At 37.4% G+C, this 23836-nt stretch overlaps 1 non-coding gene across 1 annotated transcript; it reads left to right on the forward strand.

Moving 5' to 3' along the window:
* Positions 1-21788: 21788 nt before the first annotated feature.
* Positions 21789-21860, forward strand: TRNAQ-UUG (transfer RNA glutamine (anticodon UUG)). Its single transcript has one exon. It is a non-coding gene; the product is annotated as a tRNA-Gln (tRNA).
* Positions 21861-23836: the final 1976 nt, after the last annotated feature.

Below are 23836 nucleotides of genomic sequence, written 5' to 3' on the forward strand. Positions count from 1 at the left end.
TTAGTTTCAATGTTCAACTTTATCAGGATAGTGTGCATGTACCTATTGATTTGCTAAAGCAGGATGATTCGTTTTCATTTATGATGAAATATACAATAAATTTTGCCTAACCTCAGAATCAAAATCTTTTTCTTTTTTTCCTAGACATCAGTTTTGCTGTATGCCTGTTTTTCTTGTATTTTCTCTATAATAATCCAATTAACAAACTAGCAGAGATGTAGTAGTTGTACAATTATTGTTTTACTTTCCATTAAATCCCAATGCGTTGTCAGAAGTTTAAAAAAAAAAACCAAAAAGAAAAAAAGAAAACCTGTGTTTGAACAATATATATACATTTTTAATTTGGATCTGAATGTGATGACTAATTAATTTTTCTTTGGTTCACATATTCTATTAGAATCGAATGGCATCAAGATCTACTATTATGAGGTTTGTCTTTTTGCTAACTGCCAATGACAATAAAATTAGCACTATCAATTTATATTACAAGATTACAAATTTTCTAAAATATTCAAGATTGATCTCCGTTTCTAACTATCAAAAATGTCGAACTATAGAAAATAACAAATTTAGATGTGCAATTATACCAAATATCTATATTTGTGTATTAAATTTATAATCTCTCACCAAGGAATTGAATTTTTGTAGAATATCTTTTAAAAAGCTATAAAAAATAAGATTTCAAATGATAATAAATAAGATACTATTTTTTTTTTTATAGTCATGGTTACTTAACAAATTTGGCAAACGCATCAATCTTCGGTGCATATGTTTGTCAACTTTTACACACCCTCATCTTCCGTCCTTTTACTTTTATAACAATTTTAATCAATATCCTTTTCTGAGTATCTGCAATGGGAGATGAGAGAATACAATATTACTTGATGATAAAATTAGTTTCTTTTGATTGTAATCTTTACCGAAGCAGATTCTATTTCAAATCCAAGATGTCACCGGACCGCCATGTGAATAGGGGCATCACAGGCTTGAAAAGGGAGTTCAACAACTCAAATCAGTTAAGAAAATAAGGTAAATGTTGGCAACATCTGGGTTGAAGACTATAACACAATTAAGTGGTGTTATACATGTAAATAAAATTAGATTAATATATAATTTAGGTGTGAGAAGAAAAATTATGAATGCCACTTATTCTTGAATGAAATTAAATAATAAAGACTGCATTCAAAGAAATTTAAGATGACTAAACAAATGAGAATCCATTTGTACAATTGTCTACTTTGCCCTTGTTTAATTAGTATGTATCTTCCTTCCCCTCTTAATAAAAGATTCAAGGGAAGTAATTAAAATGGAAAAAGAAAGAAAGAAAGAAAGAAAGGGAAATCAAGAAGCCAAGCAAGATTCCCAGAAAAGCCTGTTCTTCTCCATCTCATTCATAGGCATAGACTCATTTGCTGATTCAACAGAAACACAAGATTTGGAATTGCCTGAACCTTCCCATCTCTCATGAATCTTCTGCTCTACTTCATCTTCATCTTCATCTTCTTCTTCTTCTTCTTCATCTCCCTTTCCCTTATGAACAACATGAACAGATGATGATGATTCTTCCTCACCTTCAAAGTTTTCAATTTCATTATAATCAGATATATCGCAGCTGTATGATTCTGCATCATCATCATCATCATCATCATCAAAATGATTATCCAATTCCAAGTTGAGTTCATCAGAATCACCAGAGGCTTCTACTAGAAACTGATTCCTTGACCCCATTTCTTTGAAGGGGAAACACCATAACTTTTCCATACTCTATTTTTCAACACTTCATTTGCTTCAACATCTCCTTTGCATACGCTGCCTATTTATTCTAACTTTTTCTAAACTTTGAATTGTTTACAAATTGACACTTTGCCTTTCTTTTTAAATAATTTGTCGGGGTGGCCTCGTGGAAAATCTATAATAATAAATAAATATATATATATATACATGAAAAGTTATCTTTCGAATGGACGAAGACATAATTTTAGAATTTAGTTATTACAAAAAAATAAGTAAATTTAGAAAATTGGTAAAAGATTTGCAAACTTTAATGAGTTAATCTATTTTTATGGACAAATTTGAAGAGCTAGTATTATGAAATAAGTAAGTTTAAAAAATTGGTAAGACACTTGCAAAATTCAAGAAGCTAGTTAAATATTAGATCAAAAACAAATGATAAAATTTGAGGGACTATATGATTAAATAGGGAGTTGCGTCGGGTCTTTTATATCACTCGGATAACTCTAAATTCACATTTGTATATATTATATTGTGATTCTATATAATAATTAAAATAATAAAATCTCTTATAAAAATATGTGGATCCATATTACACGTGTTAAAATATGTATTTGTATTGCGGTAAATAGGAGGAGTTGAATCCATATATTAGCGAAAGAGACGGAAGGAAATGAAAGGTGACTGACAGGACAGCAATGAAACGGAAACATATGCCTAAGCCTAATCTTCTAGAACACATACATCCAAATTTGATCAAGTCACGCTTCTAGAATCTTATTATTGTTTAGTCCATCTTTTACGACGTGTTCGACTCGCTTTACGGATTTATACTTTTATGCCTTAATCTATCTTTATCCACATTATTCTATATATAGCCCTCTTGAATTTTGTAAATCTCCAATTAGCTTCTAAACTTTTTATAAATGTTTTATTAGCTTTTTTAAATTCACTTAGAGAAAAAAAAATATTTGGACAAGTTTAAACGAGTATTATTTGTTGAAAATGGATAACTAATTTGAACAAACTTTTTTTTTCATGAAAGACTGGGACGCGATTAAGTGGCTAGACATCCCAACTAGGTTGTCACCCCTAACACACCAAATCAACCTGAAATATTATTAAATAAAAAAAAGAAAAATTACAAAGGGGGAAAGAAAAATAAGAAGGTTCAAAACAGAAAAATTAAAGAAAACGAACATGAGCAATATTACAAAGGTCGTCAAAAACAGACGATTGACAAAAATGAGGACCCGAGTGCCACCATGTAAGAGCAGATGCCGATTTTCCAAAGCGGGCAAGTTGATCCGCCGCTTGATTGCCCTCCCGATAGATATGAGAGATTCTGCAATTCATATTCGTAAATCTAGCTAAACACTGAATCCAGTCTTGTCTAATTATCCAGGGAGCCATGATAGACTTTCTGTTTAGAAAATCAACCTCATATGCAGAATCTGATTCAATCCAAAGATTGTGCCACCCCCGTTCCCAGGCAGATTCTACTACGAAAATAATAGCAGTCAGCTCGTCAATGTACGCATAGGAACTATGGAGGTTAATAGCATAGCAGCCAATAGCAAACCCTCGGGAATTTCTGAAAATCCCACCGGCTCCGACGATACCAGTCGCACCGTCTGCCGCTCCGTCGGTATTAACCTTTATCCAACCCATCGGCAACGGACACCATCGAACAATGATAGGGTCCGGTAGAGGCCTAGCACGGCTCCGCAGATTGACAATCCATTTTGGTTCCTGAATGTAATAGTGAAGCCGATTCTGAAGGAATTGGATTGAAGGGAGATCGTTTTCAAAAATAGCCAAATTCCTGATGTACCAAATGTACCAAATAGCAGTTATAGCAGCCAAATTCCACCATTTTCTCATCGAAATATGCAAACGGACATCTCTAATCTCCCGAAAAAGATTCTCAAAGGTCAATATGTGTATGTCGAAAACAGAGAAGACAACATTCCACAGACTATTTGACACAGTGCACGTGACGAAAAGATGATCAATTGATTCAATATGGCATTTACACAGTTCACATCTCGAGGCAAGAGAATAACCACATACCTGTAAATTGGTTTGTACTGCAATTTTCCTATAAATCACTAGCCAGCAGGTTACAGACCGCCTAGGCGGAACAAAGGCATTCCAAAGGAATTTGTTCCACTCAACCGGAGTGTTGTTGCAGCAGGAGCTATAGAAACCTTTGGCTGTATACATACATGTCATAGCCGGTTTCCACACACACGTGTCTTTTCCGTACCGACTGCCAGAAACCCTCAGAATGTTCAATTGGACAAGCTCAGGTAGACGATGCAAATTAGTCCAGGATTCACCAGCGCGGAAGGAGTGTAGCAGGTCATAAAGCTTGCACTGTATATTTGCCGAAATGCGGAGCTGATTTGCAACCGTCGGTGCAATCTAGGAGTCCGTCCAGAAATTCAGATCAGAATTGTCTCCAAACCACCAGGTCACTTCCAAACTAATTTGATCATAAATTGGTCGAATAGAGGTCCAGACCGATGAATTTGAAATATAGCGCTTAGGCATACCAGACTGATAAAGGAAGCGATTTCGCAGCAATGAAAGGATATACCCCTTTTTTTGAATCAAATCCCAGTTGAACTTACCAAGAAGAGAGATGTTGAATAGACCAATATCCTTGATTCCAAGCCCCCCAAATTCATACAATTGACAACACTTCTTCCATCTGACAGTAAGAAGCTTTCTCTGATCCTTGTCCCCAGTCCAAAGGAAGTTTCTAAGAGCTTTAGCAATCTTAGTGGTGAGGGAGGATGGCCACTTGCAAATCATAAGTGAATGAATGAGAGCACATGTTAAAGCCGATTTTATCAGAGTTAGCTGATAGGGGTCAAAAACCCCTATCTTTGGGTACGGTTTTAGGACGGTTTTTAGAGTAATTTGGTTAATAAGCGAGCAATTCTCGCATTTAAATGCTTTTGTGTGAGTTAGTTAGAAATTGGAAACGTTATATTTACTTTTCGTTGTTTAGGCTCGTTTTGTGATCAATTTAGGCAAATACGGCCGAAATAACATGCATATTAGAATTCCGTTATCTTTTGAAGCTAATTGGTCCGTCAAAAGTCGCACCAAACGAAGCGTTTGCTCAAAATAAGCGATTGACGGATCAATTTGGCTTTTAGACTAATGTTTCTTGGAGTTTTTATGCGTGTGCAGGTGTAAGTTCGGACGAAAAAGGGTATAGAAGTCATCCGGCACGGATCGAGCGCGTTTCGGGCGAAAACGCTCGGCGAGCAGGACCCCCCGGCAGCCGCTCGGCGAATTGAGCATCGGCACGCAGCCCGGGCAGCAGCCCAGGCAGCGCCCAGGCACTGCCCAGGCAGTGTGCCTGCTCACCGAGCAGGCAGTGCCTGCTCGCCGAGCAGGCACCCAGGGGCCTGCTCGCCGAGCAGGAAGTGCCTGCTCGCCGAGCAGGCCACCAGGCGCCTGCTCGGCGAGCAGGGGCTGCTCGTCGCAATTCTGCTCGGCGAGCAGACCTGCGGGAATTGGTCAAAAAGACCAATTCTGCCCCCACGAAGCCACGTTCGGCCCCACGTCTTCCTACACCAACAAGGACACGAAATTAGGTCAAAACGAGGCCCAAGACGCGTCTATAAATAGGAATTTTCAATTGTAAATTAGGATCTTTTACTTTTGTAATTAGCTTAGCTTCCACCTTGAGAAATCCTCTCCACCTCCTCCATAACCTTCAAACCTCCATTGAAGACACCTCCGAAGCTCCATTCACCGAGGATTACTCAAGCTCCATCCTTAAATCCTAGGAAGACGCCTGCATTGGTAGACAGGTTCCCTGAAAGGGATTTTTCTTCTTTTATATTCTGTCTAGCCTCTGATACATGCTATGAATTCTAGGTTTATTGTAACTTCGTGACAATTCCTTCATCTTTGATATATAATATAGATTTTGTTTATTCAACTGTTTTGATGTTTTAATCTTTGTCTTACGCTTTGTCTGATTGGTTTAACTCATTCGATAATCCCAAAATTAGGTTGGCACATATTGCGAGCTGAATCTGACCTAGTCAGTGCCTATAGGATTGACGACCCTATAGAAGATTAAGCCCAAATTACTAAGCCTTAGAGCTAGTTTCGGCCTTACAAGGGAATCACGAACTAGGGACTTTAGGAGGATAGGTCGGGTTAATCGCCTTGGACATAAGCGACTTAGTTTCAATTCAATTGCTTAAACACTCTATCATTGTTATCATCGTATTCCTTCATGTTCATTCAGTCTGATTGCTTTGGTAAAAGATCAATTAGGGGTAGAGTAATTTAGTTAGGCTTAGAATAACTTAGCTAGAATTAGATAACTTAATTAGAATTAGTGTAAATCAACCTAGGAGTAGATTAATTAAACAAAACCAAACTCAAAACCCCCCTAAGCCTAGATAACATCCGAGACTTAGTAATTCGGTACTTGCAGAAATAAATCATGTGGACGATAACCTGGACTTAAACCCAGAAATTTATTACTTGATAACGACGGGGTACACTTATCCCTCAGATCGGGTTCTTCACGGAACCCGCATCAAGTTTTTGGCGCCGTTGCCGGGGATTGTAGATTAATTCTATAAATACCCGACAACCGCCAATAATCAAGTTTTTGGCGCCGTTGCCGGGGAGTGTAGATTAATTCTATAAATACCCGACAACCGCCAATAATCAAGTTTTTGGCGCCGTTGCCGGGGATTTATTTCTTCTGCAATATCGAACCAAAGGTTGATTTGTTAGTTTAGGCATTCATTGTGAATATCTTTGTTTATATCGTTTATACTTGTTGATATATGATTTCTTTATACGTTTCTATACTTGTTCATATCTGTATACTGTTACTTATCAACTTTTGTGCTAGAACTTCACTTTTTCTCAGCATTCTCTGATCAATGAATTGGCAAGAAAAAGTCGAGTGGCAAGTTCAAAAGTTTACTATCCCATCAAGACAATACATTCATACCCTGGAGAATGAGGCTCCCAATCCCTCCATGGCCGACTTAAATGAGAAAATGGATATCTTGATGGCAAATCTGAGCCTCAACACCAATGAAAGTGTAAGTTTTGTGGGTAATCACCAAAGGTATAATTATAACCCTAATTCTTACAGCTTTTATAGTAGTGATTGGAGGAGACCTCAACACTCAAATCTGTCCTACGGGAACCCTAACATATTGAGGCCTCCAAATAGGTTTGTTAATGAGCACAGGGAAAACGAATTGGGAATGTTCCCTTACGAACAAGCAAGCCAAGTTCCTCCACAACCCTCTAGCTCACGAGATGAGGTGCTGTCCCTTTTGAAAGGAATATCAGCCCGACTTACAATCAACGAGGAGGTTTGTAAGGACTTGAGCAACCAACTGGCTCAAATAAACCAAGAGATGCAAAAGCAATCCCGAGATGCTCTCCCAAGCATAAAGGAAAACATAGAAATCCCACAAAGGGAATCAGCTCAAGCCATCTCTTTGAGGAATGGCAAAAAGGTAGAACCAAGTCCACTATCACATGCATCACTCGAGGTAAGTGAAGAACCGGAAGCGGTAAGCAACCCCGGTTCAAAATCTGAAATTCTAAATCATGTGGTAGAGATAAAAGATCAAATCAAAACTTGTGTATCTCAAGTACCTTTTCCTCAAACATTAGAAAAGTTTAGGTTTGTTTCATGCTCAGAAGTTTTCATTCTCTTCGACCTACCAAGAGAATCCAAAAGGGAGCAAACCAAACTTTTTCATAATATGTTTAAATTCGGCCTCCTGCTTTCATTAAACTTATTAGAGGCTCTTAATCCGTTTTGTAGGTACGGATTATTTATTCAGGAATTTGAATTTCTAACGCGAGTAGAAGCATACACCTAGGCGGGAATTCTATGTCGAGCTCACCGACTATAACGTAGCGCTTCTTGGGAGGCAACCCAAGTTTCAATAAAACTTTTCAGGTTTGTTTTATTTAGATTATACATTGATCCTTTAGTTTAGTCTTTTTAGTTTTCTTTTACGTTTTTTTTAAAGTGTTCGTTAAAAAAAATAAATAAAAAAAAAATAAGAAATAAATAAATAATTAAATAAATAAATATTTTTTTTAGTTGTTTAGTTTTATTTTATTTTATTTATTTTTATTTTTATTTTTATTTTTTATTTTTAAGTTTTTAGGTTCAAAAAAAAAAAAAAAAAAATTTTTTTTGGCCCCAGGAGGCCCAGCTCGGCGAGCTGGGCACTGCCGCCCAGCTCGGCGAGCAGGGCACTGCCGCGCGCTGGCCGCTGGGCACTGCGCCCAGCCCGCCGCTGGGCACTGCTGCCCAGCGGCGGTGCTCGGCCGCGATAAGGAATTTTTTTCGAGATTTTTTTTTCTCCCGAACGAAGCTGAAATAAATAAATAAAAAAAAAAAATTTGCCACCGCAAATCGTCAAGCTTTTGCGATTGCGATAAAATCCGTAAGTTTTCTTCTCCACCCTAACTTTTTACACTCGTACTTCATGATTTATGATGCAATGTTGGAACTTATTGCATAATTTTAGTGTGAGGAGGAGGGGTAGACAAACTTACAAAAATTGTATAAATTTTTAATTTTTGTTGCGTCGTGTCTAGTTTAGGTTTGCGTTTTGGTGTTTTGTTTATGTTTTTGCATGTTTAGGACCTAAAACCGTGAACCTCCTTCGAATCTGAACTTCGTTATTTGTCTTTGAGGGCTGAGAACCGAATCTAAAATTGCATGACAACTAGTTTAGGTGTAGGACACAACTCTTGTATCTGTAAAAGCATGAGCTAAGGTTTGCATTTAGACCCTACTTTTGAAGAAATGCTAAAATCATTACTTAGGTAGATAATTTAAGAATTGAAGGCATGTGATGTTAAACTTGAGTTTGGGAAAAACTAGTAAACACAAAATTGAAACCCAAAGAATTGTGAGCTGAATTTGAGCCTAAGAGCGAATATCGAAAAGTTTTTTTTTTTCTTGACATTTTTGTGTGAATGCTTTGACTTGTGGAAGATTACAGATTTTGCACCTAATACTGTGTTGAACCTACATGCAATGATTTGAGATGATAAACGATGAATCAGCCTCATTAGAATTAACCTTTTCTTTACCTTATTTTCTCTTTTTCATTCACTCTAGGAAGCCCCTTTGAGCCGACATTTTTGTAGTTTGTAGATTTTTCTTTCGTTCTAACCCGTTTTTGCGAACCACAACTTGGTTCGCTACTTAACCTTTGTTTTTGCAAAGCTCGAATTGAGCCTTTGTTTTTCTCTAGCGCTTTATCGTTGTTTATGGCATTATAGTAGCAAGCCAAAAGGCTAAGAGGTGAATGAGCATCACTATCCCAAAAGAAAAAAAAACAAAAAAACAAAAAAACAAAAAAAACAAAAAAAACAAAAAACAAAAAAATCACAAAAAAGAGAAAAGAAAAGAGACGAACAAAAGGGAAGAACTTCATTCCCCAGTTCCTAAAAATAAAAACGTCTCAAAAAGAAATCCAAAATAAGGGATGAATAAAAAGCTCAGTCACTCCGTATTTGCTAAAGCCATTTTAACCTTGTTTTTTTAGCGCTACAGCTTTTAACCTTTGTTGTACCTTTAACCCTCTAACCACATTACAACCCCAATTAGAGGCTGTTTTTGATATCATCGGAGTCATGTAGCATAGTAGAGGAACTCGGATGAACGTGCAAAATCAGCGTAATCCTAAGCAAGAACATAAGCCGAGAGTAAACACCTTAGCCACCAAAAATTGTGTGAATGAGTGAACTACCTATGGTGAGGTGTTTTACTTAGCAATCCCCTTAAACTCGTTCAATTGAACATGTGTCCATTTGCTTAAAACTATGACCCATGATAATTGAAATGCGGCTTTTGGATATCGTGTCTCTACTTTGTATTTCCGAATCCATGTAATTACAGATGTTCGAAGTTGTGTCAAGCACCCAGTCAAACCGGGAGGTTTTCTAGCTTGCTTGTGGTGGAGGGTTTAGTTTTTTTAGTTTACTTGGGGACAAGTAAAGTTTTAAGTGCGAGGAGGTTTGATAGGGGTCAAAAACCCCTATCTTTGGGTACGGTTTTAGGACGGTTTTTAGAGTAATTTGGTTAATAAGCGAGCAATTCTCGCATTTAAATGCTTTTGTGTGAGTTAGTTAGAAATTGGAAACGTTCTATTTACTTTTCGTTGTTTAGGCTCGTTTTGTGATCAATTTAGGCAAATACGGCCGAAATAACATGCATATTAGAATTCCGTTATCTTTTGAAGCTAATTGGTCCGTCAAAAGTCGCACCAAACGAAGCGTTTGCTCAAAATAAGCGATTGACGGATCAATTTGGCTTTTAGACTAATGTTTCTTGGAGTTTTTATGCGTGTGTAGGTGTAAGTTCGGACGAAAAAGGGTATAGAAGTCATCCGGCACGGATCGAGCGCGTTTCGGGCGAAAACGCTCGGCGAGCAGGACCCCCCGGCAGCCGCTCGGCGAATTGAGCATCGGCACGCAGCCCGGGCAGCAGCCCAGGCAGCGCCCAGGCACTGCCCAGGCAGTGTGCCTGCTCGCCGAGCAGGCACCCAGGGGCCTGCTCACCGAGCAGGAAGTGCCTGCTCGCCGAGCAGGCCACCAGGCGCCTGCTCGGCGAGCAGGGGCTGCTCGTCGCAATTCTGCTCGGCGAGCAGACCTGCGGGAATTGGTCAAAAAGACCAATTCTGCCCCCACGAAGCCACGTTCGGCCCCACGTCTTCCTACACCAACAAGGACACGAAATTAGGTCAAAACGAGGCCCAAGACGCGTCTATAAATAGGAATTTTCAATTGTAAATTAGGATCTTTTACTTTTGTAATTAGCTTAGCTTCCACCTTGAGAAATCCTCTCCACCTCCTCCATAACCTTCAAACCTCCATTGAAGACACCTCCGAAGCTCCATTCACCGAGGATTACTCAAGCTCCATCCTTAAATCCTAGGAAGACGCCTGCATTAGTAGACAGGTTCCCTGAAAGGGATTTTTCTTCTTTTATATTCTGTCTAGCCTCTGATACATGCTATGAATTCTAGGTTTATTGTAACTTCGTGACAATTCCTTCATCTTTGATATATAATATAGATTTTGTTTATTCAACTGTTTTGATGTTTTAATCTTTGTCTTACGCTTTGTCTGATTGGTTTAACTCATTCGATAATCCCAAAATTAGGTTGGCACATATTGCGAGCTGAATCTGACCTAGTCAGTGCCTATAGGATTGACGACCCTATAGAAGATTAAGCCCAAATTACTGAGCCTTAGAGCTAGTTTCGGCCTTACAAGGGAATCACGAACTAGGGACTTTAGGAGGATAGGTCGGGTTAATCGCCTTGGACATAAGCGACTTAGTTTCAATTCAATTGCTTAAACACTCTATCATTGTTATCATCGTATTCCTTCATGTTCATTCAGTCTGATTGCTTTGGTAAAAGATCAATTAGGGGTAGAGTAATTTAGTTAGGCTTAGAATAACTTAGCTAGAATTAGATAACTTAATTAGAATTAGTGTAAATCAACCTAGGAGTAGATTAATTAAACAAAACCAAACTCAAAACCCCCTAAGCCTAGATAACATCCGAGACTTAGTAATTCGGTACTTGCAGAAATAAATCCTGTGGACGATAACCTGGACTTAAACCCAGAAATTTATTACTTGATAACGACGGGGTACACTTATCCCTTAGATCGGGTTCTTCACGGAATCCGCATCATTAGCCTACCAGCTAAAGAGAGCGACCGCCCCTTCCAGAGACTAAATTTAGCAAGGAACCGATCCATAAGCGGTTGTAAATGACGAGCCTTAGGCGCCCCCTAAAAAAGAGGTACCCCAAGATAATTAAACGGCAGCCGAGCAACACGAATATCCAGAATATTAATGAGTCGATTCCTATGCTGAATGCTGATACTGTTCCCAAAATAAATTGCGGATTTATCCCAGTTAACCGTCTGACCCGATATGGCTGCATAAAAGTTGAAAATATCCTTGACACATTTCATATTTTTTAGAGTAGCCCTGCCAAAAATTAACATATCATCTGCATATAGTAGGTGAGAAGGAAAAGTAGAGGAGTTGTGATAAACCATGGGTTGAAACTTGCCTTCACCCACCAGCTTGGCCAACCAACGACTAAAGAAGTCTTCTGCAATATCAAATAGAATTGGAGAAAGTGGATCCCCTTGCCGAACCCCACATGAGCAACTAAAATAACCCTTGCTACCCCCTCTAAAAGTAATTGACATACGAGCGGACCGAAGAACCTCCAAAATCCAGCTTCTAAATTGCAAAGAAAACCCAAAAGATTCAAGAACATCCAGGAGAAAATTACAGTCAATGGTGTCAAAAGCTTTCCTGATATCAATCTTCAAAGCCATATTTCCACCAAAGCAATTCTTATTAAGCATATTTACCCCTTCCGAGGCCGCAGCAATGCAATGATGAATGCTTCTACCAGAGATGAAACCAAATTGGTTATCTGAAACAATGTGCGAGGCGACAGGCGCCAGCCTATCAGCAAGGATCTTTGAAATGATCTTATTATTAAAATTTCTCATGCCGATAGGTCGAAAATGTTGAATTTCATTTGCTTCAGAAACTTTGGGAAGAAGAGTCATAATACTTGAATTCATACCTGGAAGCATACAACCAGTGTCAAAGAAACTCTGCACCATCTTACAAACATTTGAACCAATTACATCCCAAATTTGCTGGTAAAAAAACCCCCATAACCATCTGGACCCGGAGAGCTATCACGGTTAAGACTGAAGACAGCAGCACGGATCTCATCAGGTGCTGGCCGCCGCGTGAGCTTATCATTGTCCACCAAATTGACCAAATTCGGAATAACCGCAACAATAGCACCCTGATCGATATCTAGCCTGCTGCTAGTAAACAGAGTGGAAAAGTATTCTACAACATGCTGAGAAATGATATTCTCATTATCAATCAAAGTTCCGTTAATGAGAAGAGAATCCATTGATGATTGAATTTTTCTACCTTTGGCCGAACGGTGAAAAAAATTGGAGTTCCGATCTCCCGCTTCAAGCCATTTTTCTCTGCTTTTATCATGAAGAAGTAACTCCTGCCTGTGCAACTGAAGCTCAAGATCGTGCTGAGCTTCAGCCTCAATCAGACGCCAATTCTCATTCAAACCCTGCATAGAGATGTCCCTTTAAATTTCAGCTAGCCTGGACTGAGCAACAGCAATATTTACTTCCACCCTACCAAAAACTTCTCTGTTCTAAATACGCAGTTTAGGCTTCAAGGATTTAAGCTTGTGACAAAGAAGTTGCACCGGAGGAAGGGAAACATGGCAGTTACGCCAATGATCAACAATCAAACCCCTGAGTGAATCATATGTAGTCCACATAGAGAGAAAACGAAAACATGTTTGCCGAGCCAAGCCATTTTTGCATACCAAAAGTAACGAACTGACAGATTGATGACGAGGGAGAACAAAACAGCTTATTGAATCCCAGGAATCAACAAAGTCTTTAGACACAAGGGCCCTATCAAGTTTACATTCAACATGTTCAGGGCCAGTATGACCATTAGACCATGTAAAATGCATACCAGAGCCATCAATTTCCATAAGACTGTTAGTATTAATAAAACCGCGAAACTCCCGACAACTAATGACAGAAGGACTACGACCCATCTTTTCATGAGCACCAATGACTGCATTAAAATCGCTGATAACCAGCTTTTTTCTGTTGCCCACAATAGCACTGAGAGAATCCCAAAGCATACGTCATCTGCCAAAAAAATTACTGCCATAGACAAAAGAGAGCTGAGTGTACTCAGTGGCACTACCATAATTGATAGAGATGTGCTGATCATGACAGAGTATCATAGAGCAGAGATGAAGGGTACCAATTTTACAAAGTAGCCAAATAGATTTACAAGAATTCCCAGCAACAAACTGCAAACCAATAGAATTCCAGAAAGAAGAGTGAATCCTATCCAAAGCAACCATAGGTTCAGAGATACATACCAAATCCGGATGATTGACAGAACAAAAGAGTTTCAGAGCTCTCTGCGTACCAGGGTTATTAATACCCCTGCAGCTCCAGTAGAGAGTGATCATTTAGGTAGTGAAGAACTGCCTCGTTCCTTAGAACGGGAATCTGCACAATCATGTTTCTTCCTGGATTTAGCTTTCTTCCTAGTGGTAATCCATTCGGTATTAACCTCAGGTATGCAATTTATATCCACAATTTAGCCCCGGGGATCCATCCGAACCCGATACAGAATCTTCATCATTTCGCTCACCCTAATTTTTCTTTTCCTCATCATGTCCCAAATTGTTCTTGTCAACCGATTGGTGCAGCACAAGTTGCAGAGGAGCAGCAATTTCGCCCTCCTCTACATCCACCGAATCCTGAACAGCAGTTTGAGGATCCTCCTGAACCCTAGCCTGCTCAGCGTTACTTCGGTTCACCCCCTTCCCCTTTCCAAAATGGAAAGACCTCTGGGCATGTGGCTTAGGTAGTTCCTTGAGATTTCTCCTGCATTTAGCTGAGGTATGTCCAATTGATGAATAAGTTCCGCAAAGCGCCGACAAGCGCTCATATTCAAGATAAACCCATTGCTTATGACTATCAGTGTCAACTCTAAGCTTTGATGGTATTTCACAAGAAAGATCAACATCAACTAGCACCCTAGCATAATGCCCAAATTCTCCATTCACAGTGTTATGATCAAAGCGAATTCGAACCCCAATCACTCGTGCAATACTGGCAATAATTCGAGTGTCCCAAAACTCCCAAGGCAAATTATATAACCTAACTCATACTTGTGCAGAAGTGGACTTATGAGTATCAGGATTAAATCCTGGGTCCAAGGAGTAAACCGAATAATTCCCGGCTTAAGAGAAATAGCACCCATTCCCCAAATAGTTTGCAAAGCATTCTCATCAGGCATAATAATTTGATAAAACCTTTACCCAAAGATATAAGTTGCCAATCCATAGAACGTTTCCATACCTGGTTCAGACATTGCTTCAATTCAGTGTGCTTCCAAGGGCTCTCGCCTTTGTTCAACGTGATTCTCCCAATTACAGAGTGCTGGAATAGTTTCACCCGCTCCTCGTATATTTATTGCGGAATTTTTACAGCTCTGAACCCCCCTTCATCAGAAATTAGAGGCAGAGTCGGGGCCGGAATATCCGTAGGCAATACCATCTTCTTAACCACAACAGCAAAAGTCGGCGCCGGTAGAGAAGTCGCCAGAACAGACGGTGTAGAAATAAAACCAGAAACATGTTTGGAGAAAGCCCTCCGCTCAAACAGAAACGCAAGGGAATGGTCAGCGCGGAAGGAGATACAGGCGGCATAACCGGCAACCTGGCGGCGAGATGAGGCACCGGCCACAAGATGAGAGATGTTAACCTCGGAGAACCGCTCAAAGCTGCGCACAGATCAGAACCTTCCAAGCCGCAAGAAGAGAGAAAGGCGTCGAACAGCAGAGACCAGCCGGCGAGATGAGACCGGCGACGCAGATGAGAGGCGTGGCCACAAACAGGGAGGCGCATGCCTTGGAGCGGCGATTACGCGATGAACGCAGCCCCCATCGCCGCCAGGAGAGAGAAAATGTATTTTTATTTTGTTTTGTACTGTATTTCAGAATAGTAAAAGGTGGCAAATTGGACTTGAGTATTTCTTCTTTTTTTTCTTTTTCTTTTTTTTTAATTTGAACAAACTTTATTTTATTTTTATTTTTTTGAAAGTCAATTGTATTAATAAGCCACAAGTGGGCAGAAATTCAACAAAGAATCGTTAATAAAACTCGGAATTACATCAAAGAAAGAGGGAATAACATAAGAACGGGAAGACCTAGCAAAGCTATGAGCCAAACCGTTAGCTAATCGCCGAACTCTCACACTCACATAAAATATTTCATCTCAATTATTGAATTTTGTGTTTCTTACACATAGAAATCTAATGGACAAATGCCTATCTATACTATTCCTAAATGAAAATTCATATATAGATTTTTTCATATTATTCACTATTACCATATATTTAAACAACAAAATAATAACTATACATTTTACCTAGGGTAAATAATTTATTAGTCTCATAGTTTTTACCTAATACACTATTTACTCTTTCTATTTTAAAAAACATATTTTAAGGTCCCTATCTTTTACCAATATTAACCATGTGGTCCTTTTATCTATTTTTATATATTTTTAACCGAACATATCTTAGCTTTTAGGACAACCACAGTAGAGTACAAGTTGACCATGTTACTCCGTTATTTTATATATGTCTATTTATGCTAAAATATAACGGTTACAAGTCTAAAAAAACTAGATAAAAGTGTTGGTCCCGTGTAACTTGATAGGATTAGTTCCAAAGGGGGGGTTAGGAACTAATATAACTTTTTCGTTTAATAATACTGACTTAATTGAATGTTTGATAAATTTAACTTAGTTTAAGTCAGCAAGGCTGAGTATGGTGTGAGACAGCTATAATCAAATGCTGACTAGAGTTGTTTCAGTTGTGAGTTGGGAATTAACACTTAAGTTAGTTTCCAACTCAGCACTCAGATTACTCAGCTTCAGCTTATACAGATTATTTACTGAGTAATTTTAAGTAAGAAACACACACACACACACACACACATATATATATATATCAAGAGAAAGTGTTAGAGATTACTCAGCAGACTTATCCTGGTTCGGCCTCTCCGCCTACGTCTAGTCCCCGGAATCCTTCCGAGCTTTTTCAATCCTCTACTGAGCTCTTTAAAGGTAGAGCACAAATCTTTTACAATAGCAACTGAGTATGCAAGAGTATCGTTCTCTATTCGTCTACTCAATCCTATCTACCACTGAATACTATAACCGAGTACTCAGTTTCTCTCTACCACTGAGTACTATAACCGAGTACTCAGCTTCACTCTTCTAACCTTTTACAAATGATACAAGAATTGTTCTCACTAAATGAAGAACACTTTAGATGAATAAAATCACTCTAGACTTTTACACAATGATTGGAGTTTGGTGTAAGAGCTTGCTTTTTCTTTTCAGACAGCTTCTATTTTGGATTTTTACTTCGTGAAGATTTTCTTTTTCTGTCTGTATGTTGTTGTATATGTTATATGATCCAAGTGGTGATTTTCCCTTTTTATAGCAATCTTGTGGCTTCAATGACTTGAATTCCGACATAGCCGTTGTGGGAAGAACGGTCTTCTTCGTCATCACGTAGTCAGCTTTCAGAGCTGCAGACCAATCATGTCTTCTGTTTTGGACAGGTGCCAGGTTTGTCTTCTTATGCCAGATTTGTCTTCTTACACCAGGTTTGTCTTCTAGCAAAAGTCAGATGGTCCATGCGTCTCGAAAAGGTCCTTAAGATTGATTTCCGAGGCTTCTGGAAATTTGCCAAACCTTGTCTTCCAAGTTGACGGATTATTGATGCTGACCTGACTACTACTCAGCTTGACTCAGCGGCTTCGCCTTCAAGCGTTTCTGAAGAAGACATTTCTTTCGCAAGACTGAGTTACGTTCTACTCAGCTTCTGCTGTGTGACTTGCTTTTGCTGACTTTGTTTTGTCTTTCTCTTATAGGCTTTTAGTTCCTGTTCTCGTTAGTTAATTTACTCAACATTGAACAAACTCATTAGTACAATTAAATCAAAGTACTTAAATTTAATTGTTTTAATCATGAGAATAATTTTGTCAAATCAAAATCATGTGGAAAGGTGTTTCAACAAAAATGACCAAAGGGTTAATATTGGCAAAAGATAGGAATCTTAAAGTGTGTTTTTCAAAATAGCATGACTAAACAGTGTGTTATGTAAAAACTAGGGGACTAATAAATTATTTACCCTTTTACCTATAAATCTAGTATACTTTCTAGATTCTAAATATTAATCACACATTACATTATAAAATCTAGATGCTTTTTTCACTTGAATTATCTAGATTTTTCTTCTCTTTTCTAGACATAAAAATAAACTCTTTCAAATTCTAGAATTGTTCAAAGTTGGCGGTGTTATTAATTAATATTCACCCTCAACACCGACTTTGAATACTTTGTAGGCTCTTTTACAACTTCTTCAATCAATGTTGCATTCACGTACTTAGGATTTGATTTTCTTTTTCTTGTTGACTTCCTTATCCAAGTAGTTATGTGCCTGCTCCTATTATCTTGCATTTCCTTGCAAAACACAACATGTCTATGCTTCTCTTTGTTGTTCATATATGACACAATTGAGTTTTTCCACTCCGTTAGGATTGTCACACTCTTCCTTGTTAGTCTCCCTCGACCTACATCACCTTCATGCATACTTGTAATCTCTATTCAGTTGTTGTCGTCGACCTTCTAGCCAATATTTCCAAACCTTCCCTAACTTAGCTATTTCACTCAAGCTCTTGACTAGAGCTTCCAGTAGCACCATCTCCTTGATGATTGCCTTCTTGGTGAATTTTTATTGGTTGTAAGCGGTTTGCTTACATTTTCTCGAAGTAATAGCTCCACTTTTAGCTATGTTCACCTTGTGCTCCACTTTCTCTTGTGGCTTATACACCTTGGACATCTGCATTGGCGTAGGCTTTAACCTCTCCTTAGGTGACGACCATTTGACGGACCTATTGACTTGGGCTCCAACTTCATCTTTGGTGGCAATATTTTGGATAATACTAATTTTTCATGCCCAAATTTCCTTCTCAGTGGCAGCATCTCAATCATTGGTTATTGTTAGGCTTTAGCTCTTCCTTAGCTGGTAATATCTCAGTAATTCCTTTACGCTCCATCTCTCCCTTCGGTGCTAGCATTTCACACGAAGCTGGTGGCTCTTTTTGGAAATCTATCTTGTCTCATTCTCTATTGGAAGGCTCCTCAAGTGGCTCCTCATTACCACTCTGATCTTCAATGATTCGTATAGAATTGATGAAGTAAAAAGAATGCAGTCGCCTCACTAGTTCCTCCTCCTCTTGATGTCCAGCAGCAAACACTTGCTTTTTCTTTCCATCTGATATGGATGTTCTCACTAGATCATAAATCACTAGCTCTACCATGGCACTTGAAGCCTGGAAATCCCATTCTTCTTCGTTTTCTTCTAGAGTGTGTGAGTGGATGTAACGATGTTGCCTTCTACTTTTTTATACCAGCAATCTCATGCATAGTGACCTCTTTTGCCACAAACATAACACTGATTGTTTTTATGTCGATACGCCATATCATCTTCTTTATTATGGTTGTGACTGTGGTGAGCTCCCCCTTGTTGCCAACTCCTCTTATGGACTTTTCTGGCATCTGTCTTCTTTAGGTCTTTCTCTGAATCTCGATCTCGCAGTTTTTGAATCTTTATCACTAAAAAGAGTTTTATCTTCATCGTTCAATGAGACTTTAGATATTTGTTTATCTAGAGCCTCTTGATTAGTCAGGATATTTTCTAATTCATTTAAATTTGGCTCTTTGGTCCATCTACGGGTTTTTGTGACGAGCACATTAAATTCTGGACGCATCCTATTGACTATTATTCTTCTCATTCTCGTTTCAGTAATTTTATTTTCAGGATCGAGTTTTGAAATCTCTTTACATAAATTTTTAACTTTAATAAAATATTTACTTACTGTCATGTCGTTTTGGGATACCAATAATAACTCGTTCTTGAGCTGTCAGAATTTGGCATCATTTTTCTTTACAAATAAATTCGTTAGAGTGTCTCATGCTTCTTTGGGGATTTTGGCATCCTTGATGCATTGCAGCAAATCGTCCTCCACTGAAATTGATAAAGCATACATAGCTTTATCACACTTGACCTTCCACTTTTTTAAGGTCATTTTGTTCCGTCGGATGAGTTGTTTCATTACCTCCAACACTCTCCCATAAATCTTGGCCGAGTAGATAAAATTGCATACGAGTACTCCAAGTACAATAATTATTATTATTAAGTTATTCCAGAGTGCTTATCGAGGTAGACATGTCTGTCATGACGACTTGGTTATCTCCTTTAATCAACCAAGTAAGTTTGGTCCCTGGCCAATAATTTTCACAGTCCCGGACTTCGTACTAACAATATTTCGAACCACCACGATCCTGGATCGCGAACTTTCGAAGCACTCGACTCTCGGTCCCTGACCGTCTGCTTGCACTCGACCACATGTCGGTCCCTGATCGCCCACTCTGATACCACTTGTTGAAAATGGAGGACTAACTTGAACAAACTTTATTTTTATTATTAAGCTATTTTTACAACTCTCACACTTGCACAAAATATTTCATCTCAACTATTGAATTTTGTGTTTCTTACACACACAAATCTAATGACCAGACGCCTATTTATACTACTCCTAAATGAAAAAATCATGTATAATTTTTTTCATATTATTCACTCTTAACCACACATTTAAACAACTAAATAATAACCATACATTTTACCTAAAAATCTAGTAAACTTTCTAGATTCTAAATATTAATCAAATATTACATATAAAAATCTAGATACTCTCGTTACTTGAATTATCTAGATTTTTCTTCTCTTTTCTAAATATAAAAATAAACTCTTTCAAATTCTAGAATTATTCAAAGTTGGTGGTGTTATCAATTAATATCATTTTAAATAAATTTGGAGAGCTAATCGAATAATAACTTTAAAAGACCATCAGGATCGACTCTAAGCATAGGTTAGAAGCGCGACCACCTAGGCTCAGCGCTAAAAAGGATCCAATTTTTTTGTTAGGTATGTAAATATAGAGTACATTTTATTTATTTAAATGTATTAATACAATTCAGGCTTAAAAGTGTTTCAAATAATATGAATTTTTTTAGATATGTAAATATAGCTTACATTTTATCTATTAACCGCCAAATTTTCAGATAAAAAGTGAAGAGTATCAAAATTAAATATTTATTTTAAGCGTTGTTTACATTCTTACTAATCTGAGCTATTTAGAATTCTAAGAGTTTAAAATTTTAATTTATTTTTTAATTATTATATTTATGTTTAGTTAAATTTGTACTCCCTCCATTCTAAAATATAAGACACTGTAGGTTGTTTCACACAAATTAAAAAATAGAATTAATATAGAGTGAAATTAATATACATTGGTTAACTAAAAAAAATATCTCTCATATAATGGTTGGTGAATAAGTCTTGTAATTTTGAAAAACGCATGGACCAAGATAAAAAAAAAAGAAGTAATGCTTGGACCGAAAAACTATACTAAAAGTTCTTGGAAAACTAGAAAGACTTATATTTTGGAAAATAACCCAAGTGCTAGAATGACTTATAAAAAGGAATGGATTAGATAATTTATTTGATTTGTTTATTGAATATTAACATATAGGTAATGATATATACTTGCAGCTATGCGTGAAATAAATGGAATGAGAATGAGATTCAGAATGTATATTCATTAGGATAATGAGGAGGGACGAATAAATAATTTAAATAATAAATAGACAAGACATATACATGAACAACGTTATGTACATATATTATATTCGTTGTCATCCAAATTTTAGCATTCATAATATTTAGTTTTTTTTTTTAAATAGTATTTAGTTTTTCTTTAAGCTCATAATATTTAGTTTTAAATAATAAATTTTAATATTTTAATTTATTCAATCAACTAGTACTTGTTATTTATCAAATAAACAAACTTCATTATATAACTGTCGAATAAAATATACTCCCTCCGTTTCATATTACATGTCTTTTTAGAGAGTTATATAGAAATTAAGGATATTATAAAAAAGATATTGTTGCCCTTTATTTATTGATTCCAATATTTATTTATTCTATAATAAGTCCATTATTCTAATTAATTTCCGTAAACCTGCGTTTTATAGCAGAAAAAAAGATGACTTAACATGTACTGATCATATAAAATGACATGTAATATGAAACAAAAAAAATCTCTAGAAAGACATGTAATATGAAACGGAGGTAGTACAAAAAATCCATAGTTTCTCTAATTATTATCATTTAATTATATTACCAGTGCGGTTTATTGGTTGATTCAGATTTTCTAAATATTTGTTTGTTTTAAGATATTTATTGCAATTGTTTGCCATGGTTCTATGGTGTAGTGGTTAGCACTCTGGACTTTGAATCCAGCGACCTGGGTTCAACTCCCGGTAGGACCTTTCTTCCTTCCATGTTCACGTTTTGTAATGGTCTTTTAAAAAGGAAGAAACATTTTGGTTAATGAGATGCTTAATAGTTTTTGAGGATATATCAATATAAGTCTTGATAACGGAACGTGACACATCATTTATATTATTCCGTTAAATTCTATCCAATGTACATGGAAAGAGAAATTAGAACTTAATGGATTAATATGAATGATGTGTCACATTTTGTTATCGAGACCTAAATTGGTACTCTTTTTTAAATATTAAGGGTTTGTTTGACTACTTGCTGGTTGTTGTTCCTGTTTGCTGGTTGTTGTTCCTGTTTGCTATTGCCTTTGGAAAATGGTGCTTTTCATAAAAACAGAGATTCTCTGCTTTTGTAAAAAGCTGTTTTTTTAGCGGTAAAAGACAAACAGGAGGAGTCTAACCAAACACCTAAAACGCTGCCTTTCAAAGTGAAAAAGAAAACAGGAGGTGAAAAGTAGGTAAACAAACACCCTATAAGCCTATATTGGTGTTATTTTATACGCGGAGTCCATATTAATACTTTCCAAACAACTTTAGGGCTATTTTGGTACCTTATCCCTTTATTATATAAGTCGTTTTAGAAAGTGAATTTTTTTTCCAAAATATAAATCGTTCTAGTTTTCAAAAAAAAATTAATTTAGTTTTTTCAGTTCGATTATTAAATTTTTGTCTTGATTTTCAATGTATCTATATGTTCCTTAACATTCCAAGACTTATTCTCCAACCATGCATTTTAAGTTAACCAATGTAAATTCATTAATATGACTCTATACTAATTGTATTTTTAAATTTGTGTGAAACACTTTCAAATGACTTATATAATGGAACAGATGGAGTATTATTTAGAGAAAAATACAAAAAAAAGACCTTGTGGGTTTGACCGATTTTCCAAGACAGTCCAAGTAGTTTAAAAGTTTGTGATACAGATTCGTGATAATAGGGTTGATTTTAATCGTAAGTCAACAAAGAGATTTCTTCACTAGCTAAACTAGTAGGAGTTAATCTCAAATAAAAGGTTAGGAACCTTGCTTTCAAAGGAATTTTGAGTTTTAATTGATAAAAAATTCTTCATCCTTACAAAACTATGAGTTTAATTACCTCCCATAATTGAATAACAAAAGACATAAAAGCCCTTGCTATGGTTACACACTCTATCTACAAATAGGGGTAATAGTAGAGGAAGGAAAACTAGCGGTAGATCAATAATTATGGCCTAATGGCCAGACAGTAAATAATGAATTAGGCTAATGGCAGACTTGTCTCCTTGGCTGCGAAGGAATCCCACACAACATATGATTTGTCTGATACGCCTTGTGACTAACGATTTTAGGCCACTTAGCACGGGCTTGGGGACTTTCTCGATGACCCTTCAAAAAGTGTCACACAACGTGTGAAAAAAGCCACACGACGTTTAAATTTGTTCAAAACTTCCAGTAGCTTTAGCAACCAACCCACACGGCGTGTGGAGGCTTCACACGTCATGTGGCTCCTCCACTGTACCATTCCCTTCCTCTTGACTGGCTCACACGACGTGTGCAGGTGACACGCCGTGTGAGCCCTCTTTCACTCTTGCCTTGGGTTTCTCAAGGAGATTCCCTCATCATTCTCCCATTCTTCAAAAGAGTTGGAACTCGACTCACCATTAGTAAACTCAAAAGATGCATCCAGTTTGTACAGACTTAGATCACGTACATTGAAGGACGGTGACATCTTACCTAGCCAATTCGGAAGAGCAACATAGTAGGCATCGATAGTGATCCTTTTGGTTACCTTACACGGATCATACTTCATTGGTGAAGTTTGCTACTTGATGCACTAGGGAGTATCTCCTTGGTTAATACACCATCATCTCATTCCTGACTTCAAACTAAAGGTCCCTCCAGTGCACAACAACCTTTGCCTTTAACTTCTTGTTCCACTCTTTAATAGTTCCTTCACCTCTTGATACATTTTTTATATTC

This window comes from Euphorbia lathyris, chromosome 2 (assembly GCF_963576675.1).
Source record: "Euphorbia lathyris chromosome 2, ddEupLath1.1, whole genome shotgun sequence".
NCBI lineage: Eukaryota > Viridiplantae > Streptophyta > Magnoliopsida > Malpighiales > Euphorbiaceae > Euphorbia > Euphorbia lathyris.